Genomic DNA, 20,227 nt, shown 5'->3' on the forward strand with positions numbered 1-20,227 from the left:
AGTATGTGGGGAATATATTCAAAGTAACTGAAACATCTTACATTTTCCTTGATGCAGACTGTGTCTTTGAACACTGCAGGACATGAAGATATATTTTAACCCTCATCTTTGAAAAGTGCAACACAAATATGGTTTTATCTTGTTTACTTGGGTAATTGTGCTCTTGATGCTCGAAGCAAGAAAAACAAACAGATGGTAAATAATTTAGTGTCATGTCAATAAACTCTCTACCGTGTACATAAGCAGCCGGGAATTTAAAACAGGCTTTAATTCAGGGCAAAATGACTCATCGCTTGAAAATTGCAAAAGTTATACAATAAAGGATGCAGTGATTTATTTCTATACAATTTCCTTCAGTTGTCAGTATGAACATTCGTTTGCAGCCTGGTTTCCTTGTGAGTCTTGTTCAAGTTAATATTTGACATACTGTATAACGTGAAACATAAGGAACATAAATATTCATAGTCCTCAGGGATCACGATCATATGTCTGTATATTTGTACGGACGTTTCTCTGAGTGACAGAGTTTTACCAGACAAAAAAATGTGTACATTAAAAGACAAGGTCTCCATTTAAACAACTTCCAAACTCTGAGCAAGAAAAAAAACAAAAAAAACTGCAGTACTCCCCACAGGACTGGAGAGAGTAGTCATCATGAACACGTCACGACCATTAACATGGCACCAACATACATCAGGGCTTTGGACTGTAGACCTGACTGTGCTGGAACAGTTTCAACGAAGTCTGGGAGACTGACTCTCGAAATTTCCAATCTCTGTATTGTAACCCTTTCTTTACTCTTGTCTCTTGGGCTGACCAGCCGATCAGCATGTTGCCCATTGAAATCAGACAAAGTCAAACTGTCCAATGACCCGAACTCAAGTTAAGTTTTACGTAATTTCAGGACATAAAAGTAGTTTAATTCAGACACATTGGAGGATTTTTTCGAAGAACACAGCATCCCACCTTGATTCAAGGCAGGACTCCAAAACCTAAATTTGACTTATTTTTAGCCGATGTAGACTTGTTTGTGTGCTTCAGATCATTGCCCTGCTGCATAGCCCAACTGCTCTTCAGCTGTGGGTCAAAAACTAATGGGAGGATTTTCTGGTTCCATCAAAGATGGAGAATCGTTCAGGTCCTGAAGCAACAAAGCACCCCAGACCATCACACTAGCACCACCATGTTTGAATGCTGGTATGACGCTCTTTACGTGAAAGGCTGTGATGGTTTACAGCAGGTGTAACCGGACACATGTCTTTCAAAAAGTTCTACTTTTGACTGATCATTCCACAGAATATTTCCCCAAATGCCTTAAGTCATCACGATTTTTTTTTGGCAAATGTGTCTTCCTTATTGCAGAATCATGGCCATTGAAGCAAGGAGGCCTGGAGTTCTTCAGATGTTTGCATTGGTTCTTTTGTGACCTCCTGGATGAGCTGTCAAATCCCTCTCAGAGGAAATATGGTTCACCACTGTTCCATTTTTTCTCAGGTAATTTCTCTCACTGTGGTAAAGGCTCCACTTAAGGCTCCTACAGCCTTAGCTGTTACGCTCGGGATGTGTTTTAGAACCTCAGAGACGGAACAGTGAGCACGATTCAAAATGGAGAGTTCAAGGGTGTTTATTTTCCAAAACGCTGGATCTCAGATGTGGTAGCTGAGAGAGAATATATCTCTGGGAAGTAGTCAGCGAGGAGGGAAGGCAGATGGATCGACAGGTGAATCCTGGAGGAGATGAGGAGACAACACAGTGAGAGCGGTGTATAACAACACGAGGAGGTATTCTGATTAATCTAAACAGAGGGGCCAAGGATGAAAAACTACCACAGCTGGTGACGAGGACGAACTGGCGATGACTGGGAACACGACCACAGTAGGTATCCTGTTGCTGATCAGCGGATAAGCTGTGCCTCCGCCGAGTCTTCACGGGAAGATGGCACACACCTGCGGAGGGGAGAGAAACTGAGGGGCACAGAGGAGCTGTGTCACTTATATGGCTGTGTAACCCTTTCCGCACTGATGATTTGAAAGACAAAAGACGATTTTTCTAAGGTTTCGCTTCCGATGTGTGCACATCTAACTAATTTGAATGAGTGTTGTTGACAACTCCACTATTTTAAGTAGTAGAAGTAGATGAAGACCAGCTTCCTCCTCTACTCAATCTGATATGAAGTATATTTGCTAGTTTGTTAAATGTATTTGTCCTTGGCTATGCTCTCAGTTATTTTATGTCTTTAGAGGGCTATGAAATGTATTGAACCAAATATGCGCAGCTGGGACAACAGCAACACATGGGACCTTCCTCAAATTAAATATTCACGAAAACACATTTAGCTTGGTGTCAACTGTTGGAGCAGTTCTTCAAACTGTCTGATAGACGTCCTGATACATCCTCACACAGCTGTGGTACAGTTTGAGCTTGTTAACCAAGTAATGACATTGGATGTACCCAGGTATTTAGTTTGGTTATTTTCATAAAATACAACAAGAACCAGATCATCATCATCTCATGCATCTCTCTTTATCTGAGGTGCAATTTTTAAAATCCTTGTAATTTATTTGTTTAGTGTGAGTAGTCATGCACTTTGAAATTCGCCTCTGAATTATTCACTATTTCTTGCCATTTATTCACATTTCCATGGATGTGCAAAGGCCTTTATGTGCTTTTATTGGACTGGATGCCAGCTTATTTTATTTAAATGGAAACTGTAAATAGCAGAGTAATCACAGATTCAGTCCTCCCTTTGTTCACTTGGCACAAGTGTAAATCTTTGGTTCATTGACATTTGACAGCCAGCAGAAACATCATGGAAGCCTTTTATTATCAATTAAGAAATATCCTCCTGCATCTCTGTTTTTACCTGCTTGAACTCCTCCTCAGTCTCACAGTTGCAATTTGTCCAGAACTCAACACAAACTCCTACATTCAGGAAGTCTTGTCATATCACCCCAGTTTTAGCATCACTGTGCTTGCTGCCTATTAAATTTAGAATACTTAAGGTTCTATTAATAAATCACAAGGCCATCAACGTTCTGGGTCTAGCATATATTTAAATTCTTCTTATAGCCCAACAAGGTCCTTAAAAACAACTGATCAAAAACTTCTAGCTGAAAACTGAAAAACAAATGACATTGGTTTTCAGTTACAGCTCTAAATCTCTATGCACAGCCTCCTACTCAGTGTGAAATCCACATAATCCACTGCAGTTTATAAATCACTGCTGAAGACTCACCAAAATGGCCAATTGTTTTTTTTATTTGATTGTTTATTATTATGGTTGGATCATTTAAATCTATTATATTAAATCTGATTTCTTTTTTATAAATCTGATGTTTCATTTATTATAATTTCTGTTTTAATTTGACCTTTTATATAATTTTAGAAATGGAAATACAGTACACACCCGCTTGATATGAGATTATCTTCTACCTTGTTATTTCCCACAATTAAATTTCACCCGTATCAATTTATTGATGTTAGGGGGACTGCAGTTGATGCATATGCTCATGTTCCAAACTAAATAATAATAATAATGTTATTAATCCATTATTGTTTTGTATAATATGCAGACAGAATGTGTGTAGATCTCTTCTAGCAGGAAAGCCTATGTTTTCATCGTCGGCTTAAATAAAATAGTTTCCGACAGATTGAATTTAAAGGTGTCCTTCATCTTCAAGATGCCGTTAAAGTAAACAAACAAGCTTTGCTCTAAGCTCATTTCTCACTCAGATCATTGAGTTAGACTGCAGGCTGCTGTACTTTCATTTTGTGACGCAGTCAGCGTTTTGGAGCTCAGTTTCTTTCCATTTTCCATTTTGATTTCGATGTATAAATATTTCCTTAGCATTTTAGTATCTTGAGATTCAGCAGTTGAAGCCAGTTACCTGTACAGTACCAGTACAAAGATAGGGACACTCACAGGAAACAGATTAGAGATCTTAAGGCCAAGTCTTTACTGATAATCAAGAAGGGCTAACACAGACACATCCACATGCGCTAACACAAAGAACAAATGTTGAGAGCAATTAACACACAAGGGAACAAAGACTGGGGGAACAGGGAAGGCTTCTACTATAGGGAGCACCAGGTGCAGGTAGGTAATGAGGTGCAGGGTTGGAGGGAATCACAAAGGCAGGAACTGAAAAGATAACATGAAATGTAACACAAGAAGTACAGGTGGGACACACACAGAGGGGCAACTGGTAACCCCCTTCTTCAAGGGACAGACGCAGCCAAGGCCCTGAAGACTGCTCTGGGTTTTTTAGGTTCGGGATCAGTCAGGACATTGGCTCAGGATCAGACAGTGGATCAGCTGGATCAGGACAGAGCACATTTCTTTATTTTATGTTTTGATATCTATAGGAAGATGAATCTCCACTTTACATAACAAAAGCCATCCCAGTTTTACATCTCTTCTGATTGTGTAGACCGTGAGCAGTTTTGAATGAGATCAATTGGGACTCTATCTCAAAGTGGGAGTGCATGGAAAGGACATCTACCGCCAGTTTATTAATGGCAGCGTAGATGTTGAACTTTTGGTGTAAATAGGCATTGTCTCGGTAACTTACAAGTTTTTGGAGCTCACAGTCATTATCATAGCTGGTTTTCGGTCTATGTGTAACTCATAAATCAAGACAATGGATTAAAACTGACAACCTAAACAGCAATATAAAAGGAATACAACTTTTGGTAGAAGAATTTCAAAGCTAAAATCAATAGAGAACATGACCACAACACTAATAAGAGTCCTTTATAGAGACTGACCTCCATACAGAGGAACCAGCCACTGCCCCACATAGACTATTTTTGTTATCAAGTGCTCGTTAATTTGTTGACTTTTGCTGCACACACATTTTCACACGCAGGCTCACATGCTAAACTAGTTGTTTCTTCTGTACAACAGCATTTTGCGCAACATATTTTGTCATTTTTTTCCACATGCAGGTCAATTCAGGACCAGTTCACATTGGAATCTGATGCTGGTTACATTCTGGCCACAATGACGAAGTTATGCCAAACCAAAAATCCAGATCTGAGCAACAATCCGAATTGAGCATGAAGACTTGAAGTGTGAGTTTAGCTTTAAACTCAAAAATCGAAATTTTCCCCCAACTCCTTGTGCTTCATGGTTTGCAGATCCAGGACTGCTGCTGTGGCCGCTCCATGGATCGTTGTAGATCATGAGCATGGATGATGATTGTGGATCATCATCCATGATGGACGCACTTTGTTAAACCCTGTGATATGTAGATATTGGCTATACAAATAATATATGATTGATTGATTTGTTGATTGAAAAATGTCAATCACACTTAAGCATTTGAAAAAGAAAACAATATTTTTGGGGGCTGTGGGTAGAGCCAGGTGAAGCATTCCTCCTCTAAGCAGAAGGTTGGCATATCTTTTGCATATCTCTGCCTGACTATTTCCTTCATTCAACAATATAACTAACTAATACCTTTTTATAACAATATCTGAAGGCCATCTTGCATAATGTAAATGGTTGTATCCTCCACTGGCAGAATGATTACCCCCACTGTAGTAGTATTTGCCTAAAGAGGTGTTAGCAAGGTATTCCACTTTTAAGCTTATAGGGAAATGACATAGAGAGAGTATTAAGGTGCTATGAGCTCCCCCCCGCTGTCCACTCAGCACAGTGATTCTTCAGCGTGTGACTTAGTGCCGAGTTGTCCTTAGCCTGTAGGCTTCATTGCTTTTCAAAGATCCTAGCTCCCAGCGAGGTTGCAAGTCATAAGAAGAAGTGCGGAAGAAGAATCCATTTATCAGGTGCAGTGCTTCGCAACTGCAGAGGCAGAGTCCAGGGAACATGACCTGATGGGTAAGGGCCGTGCCAGAGAATGACTGCTGTGCCATAAAAAGATGTGAAATGCTCTGCCTGAAGGCTACTTTGGTACAGGACCTTTTTACTGCAGGAGCTACTGTATCAAATCTGAGCTGCGGTTACAGAAACAAGTCTACAAATATATCCCTGTAGCAGCTTATAATGGTTATTATTGTGAGACTGAATTCTGCTTCACACTACTTTTCTGCACTCCCTATAAATTGTTGGTTACTTCGGGCTAGTGTTGGCAACAGAGAAAAGCTGAGACGGTCAACACAATCAGCGTATGTCATTTCATAGGTACTGATGAGGGAAACTATGTATTTTTTCCACTACAGCAGAGCATTGAGTTGTGCCTCGGGTATTCATTATGAAAAGGCAACCATTCTGGATGGAGAACAATCTGTGATATCAGTGACACAAATACTGAGAAGAAACTCTTTGCTGGTCTAGAAATCCAGTGGAGGCAGGGGCAACGAAGGGCTGGGTGTGAGTGTGGAGGGAGGGGGACAGTGTTACTGGCATGAGGTGAAGCAGACTGGGAGGCCTGGAGCCGTTTTCAGACATGACCACCGGAGGAACTCTGGGGAGCTGGGTGGTTTGCCCTTTGCAAAACGCAGCAGGAGATTCTCTGCTCAGTGTTCGAAACAGCAACAAATCCTCCGGAGCATTCAGGTGAGGGGTGGAGCAGCAGGCGGGGGCAAGACGTAACATATTACCTCTCTTACGGAGATCACAGGATTTTGTTGACAACACATCAACCCCAGCGTCGGCTCTTACCATCAAAAACTCTCCTGACATCTTCCACTGTGTCTTCTGCGTGTGTGGCTCAGTGTCCTCAAGTGGCATCAGAATGGAAAGCATCATGGGCAGCTCTGGAAACAAAGGGAGATATAACCACAGCTGGTCCTCAAGAATATCTACTGTGATGTAGCCTGAATCTTCACAGCTATTAATCTATTGGAGTGGCTTGTTTTGTTGATGGTGTACGTTTCTCATTACTATCTCCAAACACTGATGTATGAAAAATTAAACGTTTTTCAAGAGTGACAGGAATGAAGTTCGAAAAAAGTACACGTCAGATACTGTATTTGAAAAGCAGAGGAGGTACTCAAACATTTTACTCAAGCAAAAGTACAAATAAATACATTTAAATATACTCAAGTCAAAGTAAAAATACCTCTTTTCTACTTGAGTAAGTAAAGTAAGCACTTGCATTTAAATATACTTGAAGTACTAAAAGCAAAAGTAGTTGCTGAGCGTATCATATTGCCTCATGGTTATCGACATCATTTCCTGCGGGTATTGTGTATTCTGCTTAATACAAGAATGATACAGATTCTGAATACTGCAGGTGAAAATATTTTTGTTATCATATTAATTGTCTCTTCTGGACGTTTCCTCGTTGACAGTGTGATGATGCTGTTGCAGGATGCGGGGTGTAATCGTACCTGCCCTCTCTGATTGGATCAGTACAGAGATACAGTGCCTTGCATAAGTATTCACCCCCTTTGGACTTTTCTACATTTTGTCATGGTATAACCACAGATTAAAATTTATTTCATCGTGAGTTTATGTAATGGACCAACACAAAATAGTGCATCATTTGGAAGTGGGGGGAAATATTACATGGATTTCACAATTATTTACAAATAAAAATCTGAAAAGTGTTGAGTGCATATGTATTCACCCCCTTTACTGTGAAACCCCTAACAAAGATCTGGTGCGACCAATTGCATTCACAAGTCACATTTGCAAGTCACATAATTAGTAAATAGGGTCCACCTGACTGCAATTTATTCTCAGTATAAATACACCTGTTCTGTGACGGACTCAGAGTTTGTTGGAGATCATTACTGAACAAACAGCATCATGAAGACCAAGGAGCTCACCAAACAGGTCAGGGATAAAGTTGTGGAGAAATATGAAGCAGGGTTAGGTTATAAAAAAATATCCAGAGCTTTGAACATCTCTGAGCACCATAAAATTCATCATAAGAAAATGGAAAGAATATGGCACAACCGCAAACCTACCAAGAGGAGGCCGTCCACCCAAACTGAAGAGTTTGGGTGGACATGAAAATTAATCAGAGAAGCAACCAGGAGGCCCATGGTTACTCTGGAGGAGTTGCAGAGATCCACAGCTGAGGGGGGAGAATCTGTCCACAGGACAACTATTAGTCGTCTACTCCACAAATCTGGCCTTTATGGAAGAGTGGCAAGAAGAAAGCCATTGTTAAAAGGGATCCATAAAAAATCCCGTTTGGAGTTTGACAGAAGCCATGTGGGAGACACAGCAAACATGTGGAAGAAGGTGCTCTGGTCAGATGAGACCAAAATTGAACTTTTTGGCCTCAATGCAAAACGCTATGTGTGGCGAAAACCCAACACTGCCCATCACCCTGAGAACACCATCCCAACAGTGAAACATGGTGGTGGTAGCATCATGCTGTGGGGATGCTTCTCTTCAGCAGATACAGGGAAACTGGTCAGAATAGAGGGAAAGATGGATGGAGTCAAATACAGGGAAATCCTTGAAGAATATCTGATGCAGTCTGCAAAAGACTTGAGACTGGGGCGGAGGTTCATCTTCCAGCAAGACAATGACCCTAAACATACAGCCAGAGCTACAAAGGAATGGTTTGGATTAAAGAATGTTAATGTCTTAAAATGGCCCAGTCAAAGCCCAGACCTCAATCCAATAGAGAATCTATGGCAAGACTTGAAGATTGCGGTTCACAGACGGTCTCCATCCAATCTGACTGAGCTTCATCTTTTTTGCCAAGAAGAATGGACAAACCTTTCCATCTCTAGATGTGCAAAGCTGGTAGAGACATACCCCAAAAGACTTGCAGCTGTAATTGCAGCGAAAGGGGGTTCTACCAAGTATTGACACGGGGGTGAATACTTATGCACCCAACAGATGTCAACTTTTTTGTTCTCATTATTGTTTGTGTCACAATAAAATTTATTTTGCACCTCCAAAGTACTATGCATGTTTTGTTGATCAAACGGGAAAAAGTTTATTTAAGTCTATTTGAATTCCAGTTAGTAACAGTACATAATGGGAAAAAGTCCAAGGGGGGTGAATACTTATGCAAGGCACTGTATATATATAAACATACAGTAGTACAGTAACAAGTAAATGTACTTTGTTTCATCCCACCACTGGTTGGAAATGTGACATTTGGTATCAGGTCTGCAGAATAAACTTGTATTCTTTCTGGAGTCCAGCTTGACAAATTGAAACTGACAGGCTTTATTTCTATGGGAACTGCAGGACATGGAATCTGATATCCAAGTTACATAGAGTAGCAATCTGAGATGCAAATTATTTTAAAGGTCTGCTGGATGAACACACCTGCACTGAACACACTCTGAGTTGTGTGGGACATTTGTTTTCTGCTTGTGTATCTGTTATGAACTTCTGTCAGGCTGGACAAACAAGCCTAAAGGGATCAAACTTTCAGAAGTATACACCCATTCAATACATGTCCTCATTGCCTCTGCCAAGGGGGTGATGCTTTCATCTGAGTTTGTTTGTTAGTCAGCAGGATTTCACAGAAATCTACTGGACAGGTTATTATGAAACTCAGTGAAATAATTCAGTATTGGTCAGGGAAGAAGCCATTCAAGTTTTGGATGACCGTTATCTATGAGGGTGTGTAATTAGATGCAGATCCAAACAGAAAACCATATCTTGGGAATTTAAACATATTTCCATAAAGGGAATGTTGGGCATTAAATTAAAGTGAATGTAGTGTGGATGTAGCTATCAACTATTTGGTAAATGGCTTTGTATTTATATAGCGTTTTTCTAGTCTTGATGACCACTCAAAGCGCTTTACAGTACAGTTTTACATTCACCCATTCACACACACATATATACAGTGCATCTATTCGCAGCACTTAGTTATTCTATGGGGGGCCATCCGGGGTTCAGCATCTTGCCCAAGGACCCTTCGGCATGAGGATGGGTCAGACTGGGGATCAAACTGCCGACCACTCTACCCCTAAGCCAGAGCCGCCACAGAGCTCCAATCTTTACTATAATATTTTGTCTTACACATTGCAATTATCTTTGAACATGAGTGAAACTACGATGTGTACTTCTTCTTTACACACACAGTGATAATGTGGTATGTGGGCTGTATAATTATTACACAGTATGAAAAAAGGTTGGAAACACCATTTTGTTTTCTAGAACTGCACTCCATTGTTACTCAATATTTACAAAAGTACAGAGAAATACATGATTTATGTATTTCTCCTTTACTCTCTCTCGTTCCCCAAAGCCTTGTTTTCTTCCACTGTACCTACATTGCACCTACAAGTACCAATAGTAAACCAGTGAGATTACACTGTAAATTGTGGGTTGTATTAAGTCTGACTCAGTGAAGACTGTTCAGAGAGTGTCAGAGTGGAGACAACATCTCCAAAATTGAGTAATGATTTCTCATTTATTGTTTATTATCATTATAAACAATGATACAGTTGGAGATAAATAAATTTACAATGGATGTACTTTCCATGAGAGAGGGACGTAAGCTCAATTCATTCTTCTGCTTCGAAGCTACGCTGTAGGTATGCATGTATCCTGCGTATGAGGCTGAGCATCCATATTTGTGTGAGTCGTGCCGCAATTATACTACCAGTTTCTATGCTGGTGTTGAGTGTCTTCCAGCTTCTTTACAAATCCTCCAATCCTCTGTTTACTTCAGAGCAATGGCAAGTTACTAAAAAAAAATCGCGTTGGAGTTGGAGCCGAAAGATGTTGAAGGCGAAATTACTTTTTCTTGAAGAATTGCCACGAAGAAAAGAAAGACGTCGTTAATGCTCTTTCCTTCAATTCAATTCAAGAAGGGGGGCGAGTCTGCCAGAAATGCGATGCTACCGACTGGACCAACAGCTCTTGCTGTCTGCATCGCTAAGGTGCAGCTTCGACCCAGATGCATTAATTGGGGTTTATTATCCTTAACATACCTTAAAATCTACCGTGAAAGATTAGATGATTGGTTAAGTGTTACAGAATAACTAAAGTTTAACAGAGATTTAATCAATATAAAAATGTGCAACAGAAGAATCCAGATGAGTGGACAGGCAGGTGATGAGATGGATGGTGTGAACCTGAGACACAAGAAACAGGCAGAAGTCAGGACAGCAGACGAGCAGGCAAGAACACCATCACGAAGGGAGAAGGCAGTAGCAGGAGTCTCAGAGTTACCACAAGGTTAAAAGGAGGATTCGATGAATACTGGGTGTATAGAGCCAGGGCTTAAATATGGTGTTAGCATCATAATTTGCAGAGGGTGTGATCAGGTAAGGAGGATGCACGATGTAGCAGATCTGCGTGCCACACCCTGTATGCAAACTTACAGTAGCCGTTTTCAGACATGAACTCTGGAGAAAGTGCGGAGAATTGGGTCTGGACTTTCCCCGGAGTTTGCCTGTCACACATGAACAATGCAGCAGGAGATTATCTGCTCAGATGGGTTCTCAACAACATAGAAATCTGTGGAGCGTTCAGGAGAGCAGCTGTGCAGCAGGCAGAGGATGTAATGTATTCAACCCAGTCTCATCAGAAAACGTTCAGTGGCAACGTTGGTCCACTTGGAACGACGTTACCAACTCACAATCTGGCCTCTCAGATTGTGAGATGGTAACATTTTGTCAGCCCATTGTTTTGCATTGGCGTGTTCTCACGTCACGTGACTCTCAAGCTCCCGTCTGCGGAGAGGAAAACATGGCGGATATTCCTTGTTTTTTCAGATAAAAATATAATTTTGTAACTTAGTTTGGGCATAAAAATACATTCTGACACCATTTCTAGCGAGAAATGTGCTCTTTGCTTCCACAGTCTTCAGCCAGTTCGTGCTTATGATCAATATTTTAATAGTTATCATGAATGTTTTTATCGTTGCTATGAGGGTTGCTATGACGCTGCCATGCGGAAGACCAGGCCACAGCGTGCTGTTAAAATCACCGTCCCTGCGTGGCGTCGTTCAGTGATCGTGAATGTTATTCACGGTATATAATATTAATATTTGAGGCTAGATTACACCTCTAATGCTAAGGACCCATCGAGACCGGTCATCCCGAAGGGGGACCGACTGCGCCACGGACGGACTGGGCGAGCGGAACTGACGTGTGGCTTTTAGTAAACATCCGGTTCTTTAACTCGGGGCTGCGTAATAACCACCGAGCGCTTGGAAGACAAACGATGTCATCTTCCTTCTGTCAGGTGAGTAGTTTATTGTTTTTAAAGATCGTTACGATCTAGGTTTACAGTCCGAGTGCGGAGACAGCGGATGCGAAGTCCGTTGATACACACAATGGATGCTATTCTTCAGCTAATACGCCATTGTTAGCCACATGCTACAGCCCACATTAGCCTGTGCTACCTGGGAGGTGAATACATGGTTGTTGAAACCAGTTCAAGACGCTTAGCTCATCATTGAGGGACACTACAATATAAATATAAACATGAATTTGATTTATGAATGCTTTAGATTAATAAGGAGTGTATTTCTCTACCATTACTCCACAATATCAGGTCAATTTGGTTTAATGTATAGTATGCACCATGACAATAATGTTTTCATGTTATGGAGTTGCGATTCATTTTATAAAACAATTGCTATGTTCTGTTTTTTAATCAAGGAGGATCCAAGTGAAGCTACAGGAGTTTCATTAACGTCAACAACTTGGACCGAACACTTTGTTTTGCTTGATGAAGAGCAGGAAGGGCAGCCTGGAGAGAAAGAGAAGCCGGGTTGAGCCCACTACCATCATCCATGTACCACGAGGAAGATGAGGGAGAGAAATTATCCTACCATTAAAGAGGTACTTTTAAGTTACATACCAGAAACACCATTTTATATAATGTGCCAAATATACATTTTTATTAAATCCCCAAAGTACGCTTGCTGACATACAAGTTAATATCACACTGAAAGAATTTTGATCAATCATGCTTCCCTGCTGTGATTGTTTAACTGGGAAAACAACTTTTTCCACAGGAAGGCAAGTAAATTTAAGGAATACATTTGCAAAGTTTTCCTCTGTTATGTATAATGATGACCCCCATCAGATTCCTTTTAATTTATACTGATTATTTCTGTCTACATGTGTGAATTTGCATTCATTAGTTTCAGAAAAGAGCGATGATGTATCGGTCAGTGGGCGGCAGCACGAGACTCCGCAAACTAGTCTGTAAGCAAAGTAGACGAAGGCATCGAGGTTGCGGCCTGCCATCATTGTTATTTTGCTTAAGGGACTGAATATGTTTCATGTAGAAATATTAGCATTTCCCTTATATCTACCAAAACTGCTTGTTTCACAGACTGCAGTTTTGTTTTGATCCGATGTGGTGTGCAAATAAAACCGTATCGGCAATGGGTTGTGGGGCATTAACATTTGAAACTCTAATTTTGTTTTGACAGACTGTGAAAAGAACGTTGAGAACATCACCACTCTACAGGAAGACACAGTCCAGTAATGGGTGTCAGAAGTTCAGTAGTGAACGACGGGTACTGTGGAAAAATGTGTGTCATTGTTGTACAATGTCCTTTGACTCTGTTTACACAAGGTTAACACAAAAAGGTTTGATTGTAAACTGATATTGGTATGAATTCATGTTATTCTCCTCTTCACAAGAAACAAACAATCCAAATTACCTGCAGAAATCCCTTGATGGACGCTTCAGGAGCATTGTCAGACTGGCGAGACAGCAAGATGCCAACTTTAATGCCAATTTATTTGTGTAACATTCTGTGACCAAATGTATAGATAACTTTTTGTAGATTGTAAAAATAGATAACCCATTTATTAAAAAAAGACCACTAGAATTACCGCACTGCGTTGTATGACTCCGCTAACCAGTGCAGTGTCCGTCTACATATTTCTACATATTTTCTCTCGTATAAATGACACTGTGTCTCTTGACAACTGAAACCATAAGATGAGGTCAGTGTGGCCTTGACCTTTTGACTTTAACACAAATACACAGTTAGACAATCCGAAAATATACAGTTATGCCAAAATATATTTGGTTTCACATTCTAGATGGCATAAGCAGAGACATCAACTCAGGAAAAATATTTCTGTAGAAAAATGTGTGTATGTATACATATGTACACACGTACAAACGCACTATTGAGACGTTTTGTTTTTTATCATATATTCTCAGGCAGTACTGATGCATTTACTGAGACGGGACGTGAGGGCCTACTCTGCGTGCTCAGAGTTCAAGCCCAGCAGGCTGCAGCGGGCCTGACATATTCCGGAACAGCAGCACAGTCTTTGGATGACTCCTCTGAAGAGGAAAAGATGGCGAGGTACTTCTCCACTGATGAAGAACTGTGAGGGCTGTGATTAGCTACACTCTCTTGCTACAAGGAGCAGCCTGACTTATTCAAACACATTAATACTACAATGAATGAGGCAGGGGTTATCTATCAGAAATCAACTATATCGTCACATTAGGTTTCTCTTGAGCTCATTGAAATTACCTTCACATTCCACTCACTGTCACCTGAACCATACTGTTGTTTCTGTATCTACAGTGACTTTTAGGAAAACATGTATAAAGCAATGTATAAACAATAATACATCTTATTTATATAGAGCTTTTCAAGAAGTGCAAGTACTTAAAAAATGTATATTTGGCACATTATATAAAATGGTGTTTCTGGTATGTAACTTAAAAGTACCTCTTTAATGGTAGGATAATTTCTCTCCCTCATCTTCCTCGTGGTACGTGGATGATGGTAGTGGGCTCAACCCGGCTTCTCTTTCTCTCCAGGCTGCCCTTCCTGCTCTTCATCAAGCAAAACAAAGTGTTCGGTCCAAGTTGTTGACGTTAATGAAACTCCTGTAGCTTCACTTGGATCCTCCTTGATTAAAAAACAGAACATAGCAATTGTTTTATAAAATGAATCGCAACTCCATAACATGAAAACATTATTGTCATGGTGCATACTATACATTAAACCAAATTGACCTGATATTGTGGAGTAATGGTAGAGAAATACACTCCTTATTAATCTAAAGCATTCATAAATCAAATTCATGTTTATATTTATATTGTAGCGTCCCTCAATGATGAGCTAAGCGTCTTGAACTGGTTTCAACAACCATGTATTCACCTCCCAGGTAGCACAGGCTAATGTGGGCTGTAGCATGTGGCTAACAATGGCGTATTAGCTGAAGAATAGCATCCATTGTGTGTATCAACGGACTTCGCATCCGCTGTCTCCGCACTCGGACTGTAAACCTAGATCGTAACGATCTTTAAAAACAATAAACTACTCACCTGACAGAAGGAAGATGACATCGTTTGTCTTCCAAGCGCTCGGTGGTTATTACGCAGCCCCGAGTTAAAGGACCGGATGTTTACTAAAAGCCACAAGTCAGTTCCGCTCGCCCAGTCCGTCCGTGGCGCAGTCGGTCCCCCTTCGGGATGACCGGTCTCGATGGGTCCTTAGCATTAGAGGTGTAATCTAGCCTCAAATATTAATATTATATACCGTGAATAACATTCACGATCACTGAACGACGCCACGCAGGGACGGTGATTTTAACAGCACGCTGTGGCCTGGTCTTCCGCATGGCAGCGTCATAGCAACCCTCATAGCAACGATAAAAACATTCGTGATAACTATTAAAATATTGATCATAAGCACGAACTGGCTGAAGACTGTGGAAGCAAAGAGCACATTTCTCGCTAGAAATGGTGTCAGAATGTATTTTTATGCCCAAACTAAGTTACAAAATTATATTTTTATCTGAAAAAACAAGGAATATCCGCCATGTTTTCCTCTCCGCAGACGGGAGCTTGAGAGTCACGTGACGTGAGAACACGCCAATGCAAAACAATGGGCTGACAAAATGTTACCATCTCACAATCTCGCCTCTCAGATTGTGAGATGGTAACGTCGTTCCAAGTGGACCAACGTTGCCACTGAACGTTTTCTGATGAGACTGGGTTGAATGTATTAATGCCACTGAGAATATCGTGTTTGTCTTCATACCGGTGTCGATCTTTATCACCAAAACCTTCCTTCAGATTAGTTAGTGTCTTATATGGTCCCACTATTTTCATCTTGACAAATCATCTTTGCCTCTGTTGCGTGTCAGAAACGTCATCAACACGGCCACTCACTTGCACAGATTCCTGCGGAGGATCTGCTGCTGTTCTCTCACATTCTTCTTGGGGGTTTGACAGAAACAGCATGAGAAAACAAGAAATAAGAATAAATGGAGAGAGGAGAACTGCAGATCCGCCCCAAGATTAAAGAGAAATAAAGTTTTTGTGATGCCCTTTACTTTATTATGAATAAGAGTGAAATAAATGTAAGACAATAAATGTTTTAGGTGAAAGGAAGCACCAACGGTCTTCAAATGCAGCCTCAGAAGGCTGATGATGAATTGAAACACAGCTTTACTGCCATGATGACAAAGGGCTGTACGGAGTGAGCTGGTGAGTGTGCGCGCAATGTGGCACGAATGAAGACTGATGAGACAAAGAGATGTAGTACACCGTAAAGACTCTTCAATACCTTCAAATTAATTGGAATAAATGGGAAGGGTTTCCTGAAAACATCTATAGCGGAAGCTTAGCAATTTGGTGTGAGCCACAACAAATTAATGCATCACCTCCTCATAGGTACTGTGTAGGGATAAACCCAATTTTTTGGATAAGAAAAATGTTGGCTTTCAGCTTTTTGTGTCAGCTAGTGATTACATTTCTATATGCCATATCTTAGACAGACAGGGCTTCAGTAACAACACTGTGAGAAGGAGACATGACAAGAAAATATTCACAGAGACAGCACAGTAAAACTCAAAATGTCATTTTAAATGATTGTACGTCTCAAATCCTACAGCAAATCCCCTCCAGTCATGTTATATTTGACCAATTCATGCATGTACTGTATACATATATGTTGTATATGTATAAACATATATTGCATTCCTGCCTAAAAAATATTTATTTTGTGCCTTTGCTTTATTACATGAAGTACTTGTGAAGGAACAAAGATATGAATTGATAGTCTAATGATCTCTTTATCAACAGTCAGGTGTTTGAGTGAAAACAATTTAGAGTCCAAACCTACAAAAACAGGAGACATGTTAAGAAAAGGCATCATGCTCTTCTCAGGACAAAGGAAAAACAGAAACTATCCTGCTGTTATCTACAGCGAGACCGACGTTAGCAAAATATGAGTCAAGCTTCCCCTCCTTACCTGTGGCGGAGGTTTCATACTCCAGGAAAGGATTTATGGGTCTATGTGCCGAGTGAATGAGTGTAAGTATCATGAGTGAGTGTAGGATGGTGCAGGAGACTGACATGCAGACTGAGGCAGCGTCTGCAGTAAAGCACACGCTGTACCAGACTGTCGTAGTGAAGAGGCAGCTGATGCAGAAGGCAAAGCTCTCCCGTCTGACTCTCCCCTATATATACGTTCCTAAGCTTTGGGTAGAGACTGAAGGAACAAGACAATGGATACAAGACAGAGAGAGCTGAATAGATTTCCTCTGCAGTGTGGCTGAACTCAGCCTTAGAGATAGAGCAAAGAGCTCTGATATCTGAGGGAGAGCTCAGAGAAGAGCCGCTACCCTCTGTCACCAAAAGGAGTCAATTGAGGTCGTTCGGGCATCTGAGTTGGATGTGTTGCGAGTTAATTCCAATGAAAGTCTTCTCTGTGCGTCCAGCTTTTAAGAAGCCCAGAACACACTGGAGAAATCCTACATCTTGTCTTGTCTAGGACTGCCTTGAGATCCTCCAGGAGGAGCTGGAAAACGCCTGGGAAGATGGACGTCTGGGCGATACTTTGCTTGACCTACTGCCATCCCAGCCCCGGTTAGGCAACAGAAAATGGAAAGATGGATGGACTGATGGATTGATGGATGGATGGATGCTGAAATTCTTTGTCAGTAAAAGAACATTGAGTTCTAGCAGCGATTAGGTCCTTTGTGAGTGGCAGAGCTCCATCCACAGCACCAGATATCAGGGTGGAGACCTAGAGTCCCAGACAGGGCACGGTCCGTTCCCTTTAATTAAACATGACAACCACATTGTGTGTGTGGGTGTGTGTGAGTGTGTGTGTGCAGTTCCTGGAACATAATTATGCCAGGGCAAAATATTTATGAGTTTTCCGAGAATATTCTTAAATATTTGTTACCAAGAATGATCTTTTCATCTGACTGCGTCATGATAATTGAAATGTATTTTCATTACTATTTATCATGTGCTCTGGAGTTGGAACAACCTAAAGCCATTTATAAGACCACCTCCTAAGACAGATTTACATTCCGCAAAGGTGATGTTTATTTCTCCTGTTCAAATTTTTCTTTTTAATTAGATAAAATAGCATTTATTAAATCCAGCTGCATGGAAGCTTTCTCCATCAACATAAATCAGCCAACATTAAATTTATCACAGCAATATGTGGTGCACAGTTTGCTTTCCAAATCCAATTCATATAAATTATTTAGCACTTATGTTTGGAACTTTTTGATTTCACATCATTGTGTTGCAAATATGAATTGAAACTCCTTTTTGTAAATAATATAAAGCATTATAAATGAGTACCGTTTTTAAGCCCAATATTGACTTTAAATTATTGAAATAAACTACATAGGTCACGTAATGGTTATTTGTTTGCCACAGCTGAAGCAGCATTGGTTTTAAGATTTGATGGACCTCATGCATAAATGAATCAAATCATCTGCCTTCTTTTTAAAGATTTTCACCAGCTCTCTTCATCCATTAAACATGTAAGTATTGTTTGTATGTATTGGTTTTTCACTGGTTATGTCCATGTTTCCAGCCTAAGAACATAGTGAATTAAATATTGCACTACATGTGTAACAGGAACAGTGCCTAAAATACAAAAGGGAAAGGAGAGGGGCTTGACTGAATGAGCAGCGACATCTCATCAAGTATAGAAATCTCGAGGATTCAGACAGAGGTCAGGTGCATTACTTTACCCTCATATCCTGTTGGGATCAAAACAGACCCATTTTTAAATTTAGATGTGTGAAAGATATCGTCATTTTTCTGATCAAAACACAGCTTTGTTGCCTCCTCAACAATCACCTGCTGAATACAAGACAACACATCAGTGCTGCCAGATGTTGAAATGTCTTATCATATTAATAGTACCATTCAGCCTTTTCCTACCTGAAACATCATACCCACGGAACTATGGAACATATAATGTCCCTCCCCAATTGTTTGTGTGTAAGTGTGTCTTATTGTAGCCTGTATATGCTTTTGGTTGAGTCTTTAAATGGTTTTACTTCTTATCTGTAGTGCCTTCCATCTGCTATGTGCCTTTGTTCGTGTTTTCATATGTCATAGAGTTATGTCATTGCTTTAGTAATTTATGCAAAGTGACTTTGTAAGTACTTCTGAGTTCTTTCAAGTTACTTTATGTTATATGTTTTTTGCCAACAACCTGCAAGGGATTGCAGATGAAAAAAACAGTTGCCTGGATAAATCTGGCACATTTACATGCTGGACTTAAGTACACATGTTGATTAACGTGCATTAAATAAACATAATAATACACAATACTATTAACTGTATTTTTAATCCCCAAATATCATATTGTCTTGAAAAATTCCAATCCAATGTTTTTGGTTGGTGATGTTTGTGAGGTTAGTGCAGAGGGTCACATGCCTTCTCTGCTACGGCGCCGTTAATTAAGCATTTTACTATCTTTTGTTGTTCTATTCATTGTTATTGACATGTAATACATCTTTAAACATGTATGATACACGATTAAATATTTGAACGTCAATAGAGACAGTACATGCTGTGAATATCTGAGAATGTATAATTTGTTGGAGAACAATCACAGTTTTCTTGGAGCCAGCATCTAGAAGAACTGCAGCTGTAAATACCCTCACTTCAGTCTCAGTATTCAACTGTTGTCTCCATCTTTTCTGCATGTCTATCATTTTCTAATCACAGTAAGACCTGGGTCATAACTCATTTAACTTCTCTTCCATCTCAGACAGACACTTAAATTTGTTCCACAAAAAATAGTTATATATATAGAACATTTGGATGAGTGGTGTGTGAATACATTCTGGGCAGGTTTCATGGCTCACAGCGACATTGGATTGACTCACACACTCGGAAGGCTGGGTGTCAGAAAGTCAAGTGGAGTTATCAAAGTAATGGAATTGTTTTCAAGAAGGCAGCAGAGATTCATCTGAGTGGAAATGCCGAGGGGAAGGGACAGAAGGACAAACAAATGACTAATGACATAAAGCTTTGTTTGTCTGTGCTATCGCTTGTCCCTCCCAGTTGCTCTTTGACCTTCTTGCTCCAAACACAACGAGAGAAGGGATGAAAATATATATTAACTAG

The 20,227-nt window shown here is 40.3% G+C and overlaps 2 long non-coding RNA genes across 4 annotated transcripts; one reads left to right on the plus strand and one right to left on the minus strand.

The window, feature by feature from the left end:
• Positions 1-249: 249 nt before the first annotated feature.
• LOC128426119 (uncharacterized) lies at positions 250-15,247 on the minus strand. Of its 2 annotated transcripts, XR_008333223.1 has the most exons (5): positions 15,158-15,247; positions 14,556-14,738; positions 6,626-6,720; positions 1,827-1,964; positions 250-1,727 (listed from the first exon to the last, which is right to left on the minus strand). It is a non-coding gene; the product is annotated as an uncharacterized LOC128426119 (long non-coding RNA). The 2 variants fall into 2 exon arrangements; XR_008333222.1 differs by lacking the exons at positions 250-1,727; positions 1,827-1,964; positions 6,626-6,720 and adding an exon at positions 10,286-10,971.
• On the plus strand, positions 11,809-19,444 carry LOC128426123 (uncharacterized). Of its 2 annotated transcripts, XR_008333226.1 has the most exons (5): positions 11,809-12,085; positions 12,505-12,687; positions 13,287-13,373; positions 14,033-14,180; positions 17,613-19,444. It is a non-coding gene; the product is annotated as an uncharacterized LOC128426123 (long non-coding RNA). The 2 variants fall into 2 exon arrangements; XR_008333227.1 differs by lacking the exons at positions 12,505-12,687; positions 13,287-13,373.
• Positions 19,445-20,227: the final 783 nt, after the last annotated feature.

The sequence above is a fragment of the Pleuronectes platessa genome, chromosome 20, assembly GCF_947347685.1.
Source record: "Pleuronectes platessa chromosome 20, fPlePla1.1, whole genome shotgun sequence".
In the NCBI taxonomy this organism is placed as follows: domain Eukaryota; kingdom Metazoa; phylum Chordata; class Actinopteri; order Pleuronectiformes; family Pleuronectidae; genus Pleuronectes; species Pleuronectes platessa.